This window comes from Lycium ferocissimum, chromosome 4 (genome assembly GCF_029784015.1).
Source record: "Lycium ferocissimum isolate CSIRO_LF1 chromosome 4, AGI_CSIRO_Lferr_CH_V1, whole genome shotgun sequence".
NCBI classification, from domain to species: Eukaryota; Viridiplantae; Streptophyta; class Magnoliopsida; order Solanales; family Solanaceae; genus Lycium; species Lycium ferocissimum.
In genome coordinates this window covers 75,635,831-75,652,536 of record NC_081345.1, presented here as the reverse complement: position 1 = coordinate 75,652,536, position 16,706 = coordinate 75,635,831, and the positions used below count along the sequence as shown (strand labels likewise).

Below are 16,706 nucleotides of genomic sequence, written 5' to 3'. Positions count from 1 at the left end.
CACATCTCGTACTACAGGACCACGATAGCGATGCTCAAATCGTTCCACGAATCGTCTCACCTTCTCTCTCGGATCCTCAACCAAAGAAGACACATACCTGGATAAATCTGTTAACTTGGCCTCATACTCTGTAATGGTCATAGTTCCCTGTCGCAGATTATTGAACTGACGTCTCATGTCATCTTGTTTGCTTAATGGAATAAACCTGTCCTTAAATAATGCTAAAAATTCTGACCAAGTAACAGGTGGTAACCCTGCTTGTCTACCTCTCTGAATCGAAATCCACCAAGACTCTGCAGACCCTGAGAATAAGAAAGTGGTAAATTTCACACCACGAGTCTCCTTAAGCCCCAACATAGTCAATATCTTTTCACAATGATCAATGAACTTCTTAGGTTCAATAGAAGTTGGTGAAGCATCAAACTCTGGTGGCTTAAGATCCATGAAATTCTTAAACTCCTTGGATTGCCCTGTAGACTGGACAACCTGTTGAGGGGCCAATTGAGGTGTCTGATTAGCTGCAACATTCAACTGAACTTGAGCTTGAGCTTGTGCTTGTGAAGTAGCTTGAGGACCTGGAAAGTCCCCTATGATTAGGCGCCAATCCCTCCAACACATTCAACAATTTGGTCACCACATCTGCGGGCAAAGCAATAGTAGGTGCAACAGCTGGTGCTGGTGGAGTGTTCGGAACCACTTGTTCTTGCACTTGCTCTGACGCAACTCGGGGCTGACCTCCATTCACAACTTCGGGCTGAGGAGTGGCCTGAGTCCTAGTCTGAGCTCTAGTCTGATGAGTACCAGCTTGTCTACCACCGCGGGTAGCACTTTGTCCAGCACCACGTTTAGCAGATAAAGATGCGCGTTTCTTAGCCATCTGCGAAATAAATATTACAAGGTTAGACTTGATTCAACTCACGCACGAATGAGGAATGAAAGAAGGGAAAACTTCCTAAATGTTCAGTAACCTCAAGGTCATAAGTATGGGCGCCTACAGACCCATGAACAAGACTCTACTAAACACTGCTCCATGACCCTGGACTTAAAGCCTAAGCTCTGATACCAACTTTGTCACGTCTCAATATACTCGCTAGACGTGATTGGCACCCAGCAAACACCACCCGCCAGGCGAACCATATATCGTACCCTTAATTATTTACGAAAGCACTAAAAGAAAATCAGCGCAGGTCCAACAACGTTATTAATGATAAAAATGCGAAATAGTCGCCAACCAAATCCATAATCGATTTATGAAAACCAACCAACGCTAAGAGAAAAAGAATCTCTAGCCCACATCCCACGCTAAGACCATGGAGCATCTAACAGAGTTACATGAGTTTGAGTGTCGGGCATGTAAACCCAAAATAAAAGAAATAACTAGAAATAAACTAGATAAAGCTGAAATGGCTGCCTCCGCGAACAATGTGGTGGCTCACCTCAGCAACAGACTCCACTCACGAAATCTTCAATTACCAGCCTCGTTCTCAACGACAGTTTCTGCATGGACATGCAGGTAAGGAGTGATTTATACATAAATTTAACCCAGTAAGATCCTCGACCCGCCACTTTAAATACCTCTGGAACAAGTGTTTGAAAATACAAACACCACAACAAGTACAAAATATTACGCACATGAATATATCATTATATAATAGCAACCAAGTCCCAAACCACTGTTTATCTAGTATATTATATATCTCAACACAATTTACACTAAGGACCTGTTATAAATGGCAGTTAAAGAATTAATCAACACCATGAATTCACGGCAACATACAAAATGTGCCAAATATGTCGAGAAGCATACACAATGCTAAGGGAAGCATACACAATGCCCCAATATCATCAAGAAGCATACACAATGCTAAGGGAAGCATACACAATGCCCCAATATCATCAAGAAGCATACACAATGCTAAGGGAAGCATACACAATGCCGCAATATAATCAAGAATCATACACAATACTAAGGGAAGCATACACAATGCCCCAATATCATAGCTCACAGCTATATCACATCACAAAATAATTTATAAAGACAGTTTTAGATTATTTGAAAATAAAGTATATGCGGCTGGCCTTAAGGACCACCAATTCTGCCAAGCACACGCTTGCCCCAACACATGGACCAGGCAGACAAAACATATTTTTAAAACGGGTTTTAAAAAGCAAGTACCCAAAGCTTAAAGTCTCACTTACCTCAAATTCACAATTCAAGCACACTTCCCAATAAATCAAAACTGCGTTCTCGAGTCTCCGAATTGCCTTAAACTACACAAAAATGGATTTAGAATGGTCAAAACCCTTAGGGTAAACCACTTCTATATTTTTAGAGACTTAAACGGTTAAAGTCAAATTTTAAAGGACGAAAACACCCTCTAGTCAATGTGATCAAAACCCGACAAGACTTATGTTTTCGGAAAGGCCTTATAAGAGGATTACAACGATATATAGACGTCTAAAGTCCGACGCTATTTGCCCTTTCAAATCAATGATTTTGATTGAAGGACCCTAGAGTTAAACTTTCTCAATTCCTCAAAATATCCCCATATTTTCACCATAAAGATTCACCCATAATTATGTAATAAACTTAAATAAAAGATTAGAGTCATTACCTTGATGATTTGGGATGAAAGTTCTTATTTTTATCCCCTCTTTTCCTTTCTTTTTCTCTCTTTCTTTTCCTTTGTCCCACTGGTTTTTCTCCCTCTGTAGGCTCGTTTCCCCCTTTTTTTTTTCCTTTCAGCAATTTAGTGATTCACGTCTGATGGCTTAGCCATCAGACTTTTAAAGTTCTTTTTTTTTCCTTTTCCTTTTCCTTTTTGGGCTTGGCCCGCTAAATTGCTTCTTTTGTATTTTCTCTTTAATTCTAATTACAAATTTCTTTTCTTTTAAATTCCTTTTAGCTAAAATTACCAATTAAACCCTTATTTAAAAATTGGGTTGTTACACTTTGCCTGGTGGCGCTGTGTTTCATGCCACGTGGTGCAGATGGATAGGGACCCTTGCCGAGGATGTTCGGCCATCACGGACCGGTGAACTCTATTTTCATTCGGAGTGTTGCCGAGTCAGAGTACTTATGTATGTCCTCGAGTCGGGTGGATTACGGGTATGTTGGGGCCCTGTCCCAACTTATGTTTTGGTAACTTGGTCCTTGTTAGAGACTTTTGTAGGCAGTGTCCTGTGGATAGTGCGTTAAGATGTCGACAGTTGTGTGAGGCAGCCACATAGGTCGATGTGTTCGTATGCATTGATCTAAAGATTTTATTGTGACTAAAGGTTTTCTTTGACTTAACGATAAGGGAGAAGTCCCTAACATGATGAAAAAGTTCTATTAAAAAGTTTTCATGTTTTACTTGACGGAAGCATCATTTCATTATTTAAAGGTTCACAAAAAGGTGTGTGACTTATGAATAGAATGGTAGTATGGCACTCACCGAGCAGGTCTGGGGTGTCGGGCCGCGGCCCTCCGGTTTGGGTCGTGACAATAGTGGACACCCCATTTCCCGTCTGACTGCGATGACGAGAAGTCCGCCGCTACAGCGGCCCCACCGCAACGGTACTTCGTCCGCTACAGCGGTGCCACTGAACCAGTGAGCTCTTTAATTTCCATAGTTTTCAACTCTACCTCACAACACTTCATCCGAGGCCTCAGAAACACAACCAAAATATGCACATTAATGTAAAAACACCATACGGACTCACCCGTGGCCTCGGAATCCCCAACGGAGGTCTAATTTCCTACGTCACCCCCCAATGGACTCAATACAATCAAACAATAATCACAATAAGCCAAGTTTTCAGTTCTTAGACTTCTACATTTGAGTTTCTATTAGCTCGTTCTACCATTGGAAGGGTTCTATTTGGTAAGGAGATCCTAGATTTTCCATAACGACCGGGAGGGTCGTTACATCAGATACCAATTAAAACACTATTCGTCCCCGAACGGACAAGGATGAGGAATCTAGGAAAAAGTACCTGTCTCGGCGAAAAGCTGAGGATACTTGCTATGCATATCTGATTCTGTTTCCCAAGTAGCTTCCTCAACTGGGCGATTCTTCCACTGAACTTTCACGGAGGCTATTTCCTTCGACCTCAACTTACGAACGTCTCTATCTAAGTTAGCAATAGGCTCTTCCTTATACGTCAAGTTCTCATCTAGTATAATCGAATCCCAACGGATTATGTACGAACCATCGCCATGGTACTTCTTCAACATCGAAACGTGAAATACCGGATGAACGCCTGATAAGCCCGGAGGTAAAGCCAGCTCATAAGCTACCTCCCTCACACGCTTGAGGATCTCAAATGGCCCAATGAATCTCGATCTGAGCTTGCTCCTCTTCCTAAATCTCATCACACCCTTCATGGGTGAAACTTTCAACAAAACTTGCTCTCCTTCCATAAATTCAAGATCTCGGACCTTTCGGTCCGCATCCTTTTACCTACTCTTTGCTGCCACAAGCTTAGCTTAAATCACCTTCACTTTCTCTAATGACTCTCTCAGAAGGTCCGTACTCCAAGGTCTCAGCTCGAACGCATCGAAACAACTAATAGGAGGCCTACATCTCCTCCCATACAAAGCCTCAAATGGAGCCATGTCGATACTCGAGTGGTAGCTATTGTTGTATGCGAACTCTACCAATGGTAAGAACTGATCCCAGTGACCACCAAAATCTATCACACAAGCCCGAAGCATATCCTCAAGACCCTGATTAGTCCGCTCGGGCTGCTCGTCAGTCTGAGGGTGGAAAGCTATACTAAGGTCCAACCTAGTACCTAATTCCTCATGCAGATGCTTCCAAAATCGAGATGTAAACTTCGTGCCCCTGCCAAAGATGATGGAAACTGGAACACCATGCAATCGAACCACCTCCCTGATGTACAACTTGGCTAACTTCTTTGCATTATACGTTACCTAGACTGGAATAAAATGAGCAGACTTATTCAACCTGTCAATGATAACCCATATGGAATCAAACTTCCCAAACGTCTTTGGAAGACCAACCACGAAATCCATTACTATTCTTTCCCACTTCCACTCAGGAATGGGCATCCTCTGAAGTGTACCCCCGGGTTTCTGATGTTCATACTTCACCTGTTGGCAGTTCAAACACTGAGCAACAAACTCCACTATGTCACGCTTTATCCTAGCCCACCAGTAATGCTGTCTCAGATCTCGATACATCTTAGTAGCGGCAGGATGAATGGAATACCTCAAACTATGAGCCTCTACTAGAATCGTCTTGACCAAATCACCCACACGTGGTAGGCAAGCTCGCTCCTTAATCCATACCACCCCCTCTTCGTCGATCACGACCTCCTTGGTCTCACCACGCAACACTTTGTCACGAATTTTACATAACTTAGCATCCTCAAACTGTTTAGCCTTAATATGCTCTAGAAACGATGACCTAGCCTCAACACAAGCCAACATTCTGCCCTTGCTAGACATATCCAGCCTCATGAAACTATTAGCCAGAGTCTGAACCTCTCTAGCTAACGGACGCTCCGAAGGATCAAACGAGCCAGACTTCCCATACTGACTGGCTTCCTACTCAACGTCGGCCACCACATTCGCATTACCAGGATGATATAGAATAGTGATGTCATAATCCTTAAGCAACTCTATCCATCTCCGCTGCCTAGAGTTCAGATCCCTCTGAGTGAATACATGCTGCAAGCTGCGATGATCAGTGTACACCTCACAATGGACACCATACAAGTAGTGCCTCCATATTTTCGGTGCAAACACCACTGCTGCCAATTCCAAGTCATGAGTAGGATAGTTCTTCTTATGCATATCCAACTGTCTATAAGCATACGCAATCACCTTCTTTTCCTGTATCAAAACAACACCCAAACCAGATCATGAAGCATCACAATAAACAACAAATTTTTTGCCCTCCACGGGCAATGCTAGAATAGGAGTTGTCGTTAACAAGGTCTTGAGCTTTTGAAAGCTCTCCTCACACTCGTCGGACCACTGAAACGGTACCTCTTTCTAAGTCAAACGGGTCAAATGAGAAGTAATAGAGGCAAAACCTTTCACAAACCGACTATAATAGCTAGCCAGACCCACGAAACTGCGGATTTCGATCACTGACGTGGGCCTAGCCCATTCCCTCACTGCCTAAATTTTCTATGGATCCACCATAATACCCTCCTTCGAAATTACATCCCGAAGAAGGACACTGAAGACAACCAAAATTCACACTTGGAGAACTTAGCATACAACTTCTCCTCCCGCAATACCTCAAGAGCAATCCTTGAATGTTTCTCATGCTCCTCCTTACTTCTAGAATATTCCAGGATATCATCGATGAACACTATCACAAATGAATCTAAATAGGGCTTAAAAACGCTGTTCATCATATCCATAAACGTAGCTGGGCATTAGTAAGCCTGAAAGACATAACCAAAAACTCATAGTGTCCATACCTGGTCCTAAAAGCTGTCTTAGGAACATCTTCTGCCCGGATCTTTAACCGGTGATACCTTGACCTCAAGTCAATTTTGGAGAACACCGAAGCTCCCTGTAGCTGATTAAACAAATCATCAATACGAGGGATGGGATAATTGTTTCGGATAGTAACCTTATTCAGCTGATGATAATCATACACATACGCATAGACCCGTCCTTCTTTTTAACAAACAACACTGGAGCACCCTAAGGAGAGGCACTCAGGCTAATAAACCCCTTACTCAAGAGATCCTGCAACTGCTCTTTCAATTCCCTTAACTCTGCGGGCTCCATCCTATTGGGTGGAATAGAGATAGGCCGAGTCCATGGGTCTAAATCAATCCGGAAGTCAATGTCACGGTCAGGTGGCATACCTGGCAAGTCCACGGGAAACACATCCGCAAACTCGCGTACCAGTGGAACTAAATCAATGATATCATGGATATGTGCCAAATAAGCTAAACAACTCTTCTTTACTAGCTTCCTAGCACGAATGAAGGATATAACTTTCTTAGGGAGAGGACTAGGGTTACCTTTCCACTCGAGTCTAGGTACCCGGGCATAGCTAATGTAACTGTTTTAGAGTGACAATCTAGAATTGCATAATGCGGAAAAAACCAACTCATACCCAAGATGACATCAAAGTCTACCATGTCTAGGATAATTAAATCCGCCCAAGTACTATATCCCAAAAATGTAATCACGCAAGAACGGTAGACTCTATCTACCACCACCGAATCCCCGACCGGAGTAGATACATGGATAGGGGCATCAACAGTATCACAAATCATATCCAAACCCACAACAAAATATGAAGACACATATGAAAAAGTAGAACCCAGGTCAAATAAAACAGAAGCCATCTCCTATGATGACGGCATCGGGGGCCTCGTACCTCGGGTCTGCCTGGGAAGGCATACAACTGACCGTGCCCTCCTGTATCCTGTGAACCATTGTGATTACCCTATCCAGTCTGAGCCCCGCCCCTGCCGGGCTGTTGTCCACCTCTGCCTGCCTGAGGACCGCCTCGGTTAGGCTGAGCGCCACCCCTACCCGGCGTGTGGACGCCCTGCCTGTACACGGTCCTTGCCTCCCTGATCTGGTGCGAATGGAGCTCGAGTATCCTAATACTGAGTCCCTGACCACCCTGTCTGAGTCTGGGGCAAAACCTCTTAATATGCCCTAGCTCACCACACTAATAACAAAGCATGGGCCCGCCGTAAGTCGCCGAACGTACGTCGACGAAGCGTATACCCCCCACGCCGACCCGAAGAATGATAATTGGCCCCCCGATGGGCCCTTACCGTACACCGCATAGCGGACCGAACCGACGCCCCGAATGCACTCGGGGAACTCGACCCTAGAGAAGGAGTTGCTGAAATTCCTACCCTTTCAAGCTTTCTTCTCTACCTGCTTTGCATAATTCTCCTGTCTAATCCCCTCAACAATACGGACATGCTCCACTACCTCCTGGAATGAAGCCCCAATGGCTACAAGCCGAAGAGCTGATAGCTGAAGTCCAATGTTCAATCCCTTCACGAAACGCCTGATCTTCTCCTCCTCAGTAGGCAGCAACTGAAGAGCATATCGGGACAAAGAATGGAAAGAGATTCATAAACAGCAACAGATGAGTTTCCCTGACCAATAGCAAACTCATCCTTCCTTCTATCCCTCAGGGTATGCGGAGCATAATTGTCTAGAAACACTGAATAGAACTGAATCCAAGTCAACGGTGGTGACCCAACTGGCCTGCACTCCACATATGCCCTCCACCATAACTTGGCATCACCCAGGAACTGGAAGGTCATAAACTCAACACCATACTTGTCCACAGCCCCCATCTTATGAAGCCTCTCATGACAATCCATGATGAACTCGTACGCATCCTCTGATTCAGTACCATAGAAAACCGGAGGCATCATTTTAGTGAACCTCCAAAATAAATCATGCTCCTCACTGGTCATCACCGGTCCTGTAACTGACCTAAAAAATTTCCTCGAAACCCAAAAATTCATCCAAGCGAGGAGCCACGGCTACGGCATGCTAACTCCCGGCGCCTGAACTCTGTCTGGACCTGGGGCTGCTATCCCCAGCATCCCTACCTGCTGGAATGGCTGGTATCGCTCCTGTCTGTGCCAACCCATGTGACCAGTTCAACACCTAAGCCATCACGTCTAGTATACCTGGAGCAGCTGCAGCCCCTGGCGGAGTTGGCACTGCCGTCGGCGCAGCCGGCGCGGCTCCCGCGCCCCACAGAGCCACCGGAGGCACGAGATCAACCGCCGGGACTCCGCCCCAACCATGTGCCGCCCCTGTCATCGCTCCCTCTACCTCCACCTCTACCCTTGGCTGCTGGCGTGTTCTCGCCATCTGCGAGAGAATGAAGGATAGTCAGATACCAATTTGAATTATCCGGATACCAATTGGAATCAAGTAGCACGAAAGAAAGAAAGGAAAGAGAATTTTCCTAGGGTCCGGTAGCCTCGCAAAGATAAGTACAGAAGTTTCCGTACCGATCCGCAAGACTCTACTAGACATGTCCTTGTACGACGAGATCGATGAACCTAAAGCTCTGATACTAACTCTGTCACGACCCAACCCACCATGACTGGCACCCACCCTCTCTACTAGTGGTCGAACCAATACGCCTAACTACCTACTCATTCAAGTCCATTTTTATTTAACCAATTAAATCAGTTCATACAAATTTAAACACAAGATTAATTAAAAGTAGTCATGCCATAAGCAATAATCGAAAATGCGGAAGTCCTAACTATTACAATCCCAAAATTCGAAAGTCACCGTATAAGGACTCTAATCCAAAAACATGTCTAAGGAACGTATACTATTTGAAATAAATAAACATCAATGTTTGGAATGGAAATAGACATTAAATAAAGAAGATCTTCGGGCGGCCTGGCATGGATAGAAGCTCACCTTCAATCTGTCAGCAAATGGCCTGAAGGCTAAATATGAGGTCGGGTAGCGATCTTTGGATCACAATCTGCACTTAAAAGAATGCAGCAAGGTAGTATCAATACAAATACTATGTACCGGTCGATATCATAGGCCGACTAAGATTAGTATCATGCATGAATAATAAAATCAATAAAATAGACAGACCAGTCAACAACACTTAATCAGATAGCCAACACCAAGTAAATCAATAATATTAACAATCAAGTTAACCAATAATATTAACAATCAAGTCAACGAAAACAAGCAAGGGAATAAACCTCCCAACAATAATCTCACTTACTCAGCCACTGATCACTCATGTACATACATGCTAATTGGTGTCTTTGCCCAATAGTCATGACCTGCATGGGACCCATGATGTTCATATACCACTCGTTCTGAAAAAAATCTCGTACCACTAGCCTATAATCTACGTCACATCTTCACCCCCTGTCAAATGTGCCTTTTCATATCTAGGTTACAACCTCACCCCCGGTCAAATGTGCCTTTTCATATATATATATATATATATATATATATATATATCTTCCACATCACTTTCAATGATCAGTTTTCAAGTAGTATCTCAATTTTATCAAGAAGATCATATTAACTTCTCACCACAATTGTCATCACAATATAGATCACATCACATCGAACAACGGCATTAAGCCCACATTATCGCTCACTCAATAGCATATAGAAATTTCAACCACACATTATGCTCGAATACTAGACATGTTTTTCTCCTATCAATCTCATAACACATACAATCAACTAATCAAATCTTTCCCTTCAGTAATGCCTCAGAACGCTCAAAGTCTAGCAATTAAGATGCTAAATAAGTCACAATCACTCTAGTCAACAATATTAATTCAATGAACAGCCTTCCACTTTACCCTTTTCTAACGGGTGAATGCTTACTAGGTGTAAATTATCCTAGCATTGGCCTTAGCAACCACAAACTATCAATTTATAAGGTTATTCAATCAAATTATCACTTACAAGCAGTTTCTATGGTCAAGCTACCATCTTTATGAAACCCTAAGTCTCAATTCACTTAGTTCATGCCTCTAACAGTTCAATTCTTTATTGGAAAGTGATAAACCAATCCTTTAGATGATAAGCATACAATAACATTCATAACCCACCAAATATTAAAGGTCTATTAAGTTCTAGGGTTACTATTCCCAATTCACCATTGTAGACCCATTAGAATGATGATAATCTTAGAGATGAAAGCGTAATGAAGGAAGGAATGGTTGAGACTTACCTCTCAAGAATATTCTTGCCCTAGCTTTAGAATTTCGCCCTAAGTGCTCCTTGGAAACTATTTTGGAGTTTTATGAATAAAGAATTCGGACTAAATGTTTATAACACGGCTACTACCTCCCGTTGACCGCTGCAGCAGTCATTCTGCCATTACGGCGGTCTCGCTAGAGCGGGCGCTGCGGACCTAACAAAACCCTTTCCTCCACTGTGGCAAGCGTTGTACCGCAATAGCGCAAGTGCTACAACGGTCCAGTGCCCGCCATAGCGGACACCCCATTTCCAGTCTGACCGCGGTGGCGAGAGGTCCGCCGCTACAGTGGCCCCACCGCTGCGGTACTTCGTCCGCTCCAGCGGTGCCACTGAGCTCCAGTGAGCTCCTAATTTCCACAGTTTTCTACTCTACCACACAATATTTCATCCGAGGCCTCACAAACACAACCAAAACATGCACATTAATGTAAAAACACCATATGGACTCACCGGTGGCCTCAGAATCCCCAACGGAGGTCTAATTTCCTACGTCACCCCCGACGGACTCAATACAATCAAACAATAATCACAAGAAGCTAAGTTTTCAGTTCTTAGACTTCTACGTTTGAGTTTCTATTAGCTCGTTCTACCATTTGAAGGGTTACATTTGGTAGGGTGATCCTAGATTTTCCATAATGATCGGGAGGGTCGTTACATTAACTTACTTAACGCCTATCCTCTCGAGCTTGTAAATCTACATTCAAGATGATTCGCACTAAGGGTAAGTCTTAGAAACGCTTATAGGGTCAAACTAGATTAATAAATGAGCTAACGAAAATTGGGCAGCATTTCCCCTGATATCTTCTATTTCCTCCAGTCTTCAAAACTACTCCCAAAACCACAATAATACATCAAGAATTCCATAATCACAATTACATTCAAATTATACTCAATTCAATCCCAAAACTTCTTTTCATAATAGATCCATAACAACATCTTTAACACAACCCCTTATACACTTGTATACAACACTTCTTTAACATCATTATTATCCCTCATAACAAGATTATGCTCAAAATATGCTAATAATTATAGCTCAAGCTAATTCATAACTCAAAATATCATCAATTTCATATTTGAACTTTTCCTCCAATTTCTTTTCTTCAAATCTTGACATAATTACCAAATAAACTCATAAGCATGGAATTAAGATCAAATCTTACCTCAAAATTCAAGAAACTTCAATTCCAAGGTTACTCCACCTTACAAACACTCACCCAAGCATCTTCAAAAAGAGGGGACAAGTGTAAAGATGACTTGGAAACCCTAAATACTTTAATCTTCACCTTGATCTTTGATTTAGGCTTAGAAATATGTTTGAATGTGTTTGGAGAGGTCTCTAGAGGTTTCTAGGACTTGGGGTTATGTCTAAAATGATTAAAATGAAGAAGGGTCATCATACTTAAATTCTGAAAATTTCCACCGACTTTGTATTATACTGGCCGTATAACTTGGTCATATAACATTATACAATTCGTATTTCCGGTCGTATAATTTTATACGGGCTGTAACTTTGGCCTCATTTTTCAGATTTGCAATCTGTCAGTTGCATTGGAAAGAAGACTCTCTGAACTTGAATTTACATACGCTATGAATTCCGTAACTCCTCATATGATAAGAGATATACGTCCCTCAAGTTGGACTAAAAATCCTGTCCAAAATTCTGCCAAGTTTTCCCAAAGTTTCGACAAACTTATGTTCTTTGATTCGATTGATCCCGAACCTTTAGATACTTGCTTAACACTTGTTAAAAATCTTCCTTAACCTTATGAACGTTCCATGGCCTCTCCGGCTTACACTAGTCTACCTCACAACCAACGCGAAAATTTGCGAGGTGTAACATCATATATATATATATATATATATATATATATATATATATATATATATATATATATATATATATATATATATATATACGGTTCGTATCCTTGTCGTATAACATTATACGACCAACATCCCGGCCGTATAAAATTATACATTCGTATAGTTGGCCGTATAATACCACTTCCAAAAGCGCCTTTTCTCGGAAATTTTTAAAAATCCTTAAATACGGCCCATATCTTAAAATACGTACCATATGTCACTTATACGACCCATATACCATATTTTCGAAAAATAACTTTTGACGAACCTTCCCACTTCGATTCGCTTATTCTCCAATCCTTCCGTAACTCACCAAACATGAATTTAAACTCTTATAAACACAACTTAAGCATTTCTAACCTCATATATCCTTGAAACAAATCCTGATGTCCAAAACTAAGACACCAACGTACTATGAATCTCAATGCACAAAACTAAAAGGTGTAACATTCTTCCCCCCTTAAAAATATTCGTCCTCGAATGCTAACTTCCAGGAATTTTACATAAATTTCGACAGAGTCTCCCTTGTAACTATACCACTACCAACCTGCCACACAGCAACCCAAACCATACAATGCCACACAAGGCCATAACAAGCAATAACAAAAATGGCCCCACACAACCAATAAGAGTAGCTAATAAATAATACATACTTGAAGACGATCCTGATATAGTCTGGATCTGTTCTGGAGCTGAAAATAGATGAGGATATCTAGACTTCATATCTTCTTCAGCTTCCCAAGTCATTTCCTCCATATTCTTATTTCTCCACAGGACTTTAACTGAAGCTACATCCTTAGTTCTCAATCTCCGAACCTGTCTATCTAGAATGGCAATGGGAACCTCTTCATATGATAGTTGCTCAGTAAGCTGAACATCATCAATGGGCATAACTCTTAAAGGATATCTAATACAGTTTCGAAGCATCGACACATGAAAGACCGGATGAACGGACTCCAAGTCTGAGGGAAGATCTAATTCATAGGCCACCTGGCCCACTAGACGTACAATCCTGTAAGGCCCAATATATCGAGGACTAAGTTTGCCCTTCTTACCAGACCTTATAACACCTTTCATAGGTGATACCTTCAAGAATACCAGTCATCAATTTGAAACTCTAAGTGTCGGCGGCGATTATCTGCATACGACTTCTGACGACTCTGAGCTGCCAATAGTCGATCTTGAATAAGTTTGACCTTTTCTATTGCTTGTTGAATCAAATCTGTCCCTACTATCTTAGTCTCTCCCATTTCAAACCATCCAATTGGTGACCTGCACTTCTACCCAGATAAGGCTTCATACGGGACCATCTAGATACTGGAATGATAACTGTTATTATACACGAACTCAATAAGCGGTAAATGATCATCCCAGCTACCTCTGAAGTCTAGTACATATGCTCGGAGCATATCTTCGAGAGTTTAAATAGTGCGCTCAGCCTGCGCATCAGTCTGGGGGTGAAATGCTGTGTTAAGATTCACCTGAAAAGACCTCCAGAAATTAGCTGTAAACTGCGTACCCTTGTCGGAGATGATAGATACCGGAACACCATGAAGTCGGACTATTTCCTTGATATAAAGCTTCGCATAATCCTCGGCTGAGTAAGTAGTCCTGACAGGTAGAAAATGGGCTGATTTTGTAAGTCTATCAACAATCACCCATATGGAATCAAACTTACGCTGAGAATGAGGCAAGCCTGTAATGAAATCCATATTAATTAATTCCCATTTCCAAGTCGGGATTTCCATAGCTTGAAATAGTCCGCTAGGCTTCTGATGCTCAATCTTCACCTGCTGACAGTTAGGACACTAGGCCACGAACTTTGCTATGTCTTTCTTCATTCCATCCCACCAATACACTTCCTTAATATCATGGTACATCTTTATCATTCCTGGATGAACAGAATAATGGGAACAGTAAGCCTCCTCCATAATCTGACGACGTAATCCTGCAACATCAGGAACACATAGTCTGCCTCGATATTTAAGAACTCCATCTGTAGAAATCTCCAATGGTGACTTTTTCTTCTAGGGAGATGTATCTCTATGGTAAACTAATATAGGATCCTCATACTGGCGCTCTTTTACCTCAGCTACCAAAGACGAAACTGCCGCATCATGAATAGTAACTCTCGAATCGCCCGAGTCCACTAATCGAACTCCTAGGCTTGCTAACTGTTGAAGCTCAAGAACAAACTTCTTTTTCTCTGGCTGAATATCATATAAGCTACCCATGGATCTACAGCTGAGGGCATCGGCTACTTCGTTCGCCTTTCCAGGATGATACAAAATACTAACATCATAATCTTTCAATAGCTCCAACCATCGCCTTTGACGCAAATTTAACTCCTTCTGCTTGAAAATATATTGGAGACTCTTGTGGTCTGTATAGATATCAACATGAACGCCATACAAATAGTGCCTCCACATCTTCAATGCATGAATTACCGCAGCTAACTCTGGATCATAAGTTGGTAGTTCTGCTCATGTTTCCGCAACTGTCTTGAAGCATAAGCTATAACCTTGCCATGCTGCATTAACACAAAACCTAATCCAACACCTAAAGCATCACAATAAATGATGTAGCCCTCCGATCCTCTAGAAGTGTTCGAACCGAGGCTGTAGTCAATCTATTCCTCAACTCCTGAAAACTGCACTCACAAGTATCCGCTTATCAAAACTTAGCTGATTTCTGAGTCAGCTTCATCAGTGGTGCAGAAATAGAAGAAAACCCCTCTACAAATCGCCTATAATAACCTGCCAACCCCAGAAAGCTGCGAACTTCCGTAGGTGTTTTGGCTCTCGGCCAAGTCTTTATTGCTTCAATCTTTTGCATATCCAAGCGGATACCGTCAACTGAAATAATGAGCCCCAGAAAAGTTATAAAATTCAACCAAAACTCACATTTAGAGAACTTTGCATACAACTTTCGATCTTGAAGAACTTTAAGAACAACACGTAAATGGTCTGCATGCTCTACCTTTGATCTAGAGTATACCATAATACCATCAATAAACACAATCACAAACAAATCCAGGAAAGGCCTGAATACACTGTTCATTAAATCCATAAATACTGCCAGTGCATTTGTCAACCCAAATGACATTACACGAAATTCAAAATGACCATATCTGGTTCTGAAGATCGTCTTCGGAATGTCTTTCTCTCTAACTCTCACCTGGTGATACCCGGATCTTAAATCTATCTTTGAGAACCATTTGGGACCCTGCAACTGATCACATAAATCGTCAATTCTTGGAAGTGGATATTTGTTCTTTATTGTCACCTTATTCAGCTGCCTGTAGCCGATACACATCCATAACGAACCATATTTCTTACTTAAAAACAACACAGGTGCTCCCCACGGCGACGAGCTAGGCCTGATAAAGCCTTTTTCAAGAAAATCCTTCAGTTGCTCCTTCAACCCCCTCAATTCGGCAGGTGCCATTCTGTAAGGAGGAATAGATATTGGCTTAGTATCTGGTAGTACATAGATGGCAAAGTCAATCTCTCTTTCTTGTGGAAGACCTGGAAGCTCGTCTGGGAATACATCCGGAAGCTCATTAACTACTGGAACGTGTACTAAAGAATCGGTGGCTTTGCTCCTGTATCTTGAACCTGGACTAAATGATAAATACAACCTTTAGCAATCATCTTCCTTGCCTTGAGATAGGAAATAAACCTACCCCTCGGAGACGCTGTATAACCCTTCCACTCCTACACTGGTTCTTCTGGAAACTGAAATCAGACCACCTTCGTTCTGCAATCAACATTAGCATAACAAGAGGCCAACCAATCCATATCCATAATGACATCAAAGTCTACCATATCTAACTCAATCAAATCTATCATAGCATGATGATCACAAACTATAACCGCACAGTGTCTATATACTTGTCTGGCTATTACTGGATCACCAACAGGTGTAGACACCTCAAAAGATTTAATTGACTCGGGTTTTACCCCAAACTGACTAGCAAAATAGGAGTAACATATGACAATGTAGAACTCGGATCAATCAATTCATATACATCATGAGAAGATACTGATAATATACCTGTAACAACACTAGGCAAAGACTCAAGATCCTGTCGACCACAAATGCCAATGTGTAAATG

General features: G+C 42.1%; 1 long non-coding RNA gene across 1 annotated transcript; it reads right to left on the bottom strand.

Moving 5' to 3' along the window:
- Nucleotides 1–1,221: 1,221 nt before the first annotated feature.
- LOC132054939 (uncharacterized) lies at nucleotides 1,222–2,363 on the bottom strand. Its single transcript, XR_009414424.1, has 2 exons — nucleotides 2,200–2,363; nucleotides 1,222–1,497 (listed from the first exon to the last, which is right to left on the bottom strand). It is a non-coding gene; the product is annotated as an uncharacterized LOC132054939 (long non-coding RNA).
- Between the last annotated feature and the right edge of the window lie 14,343 nt (nucleotides 2,364–16,706).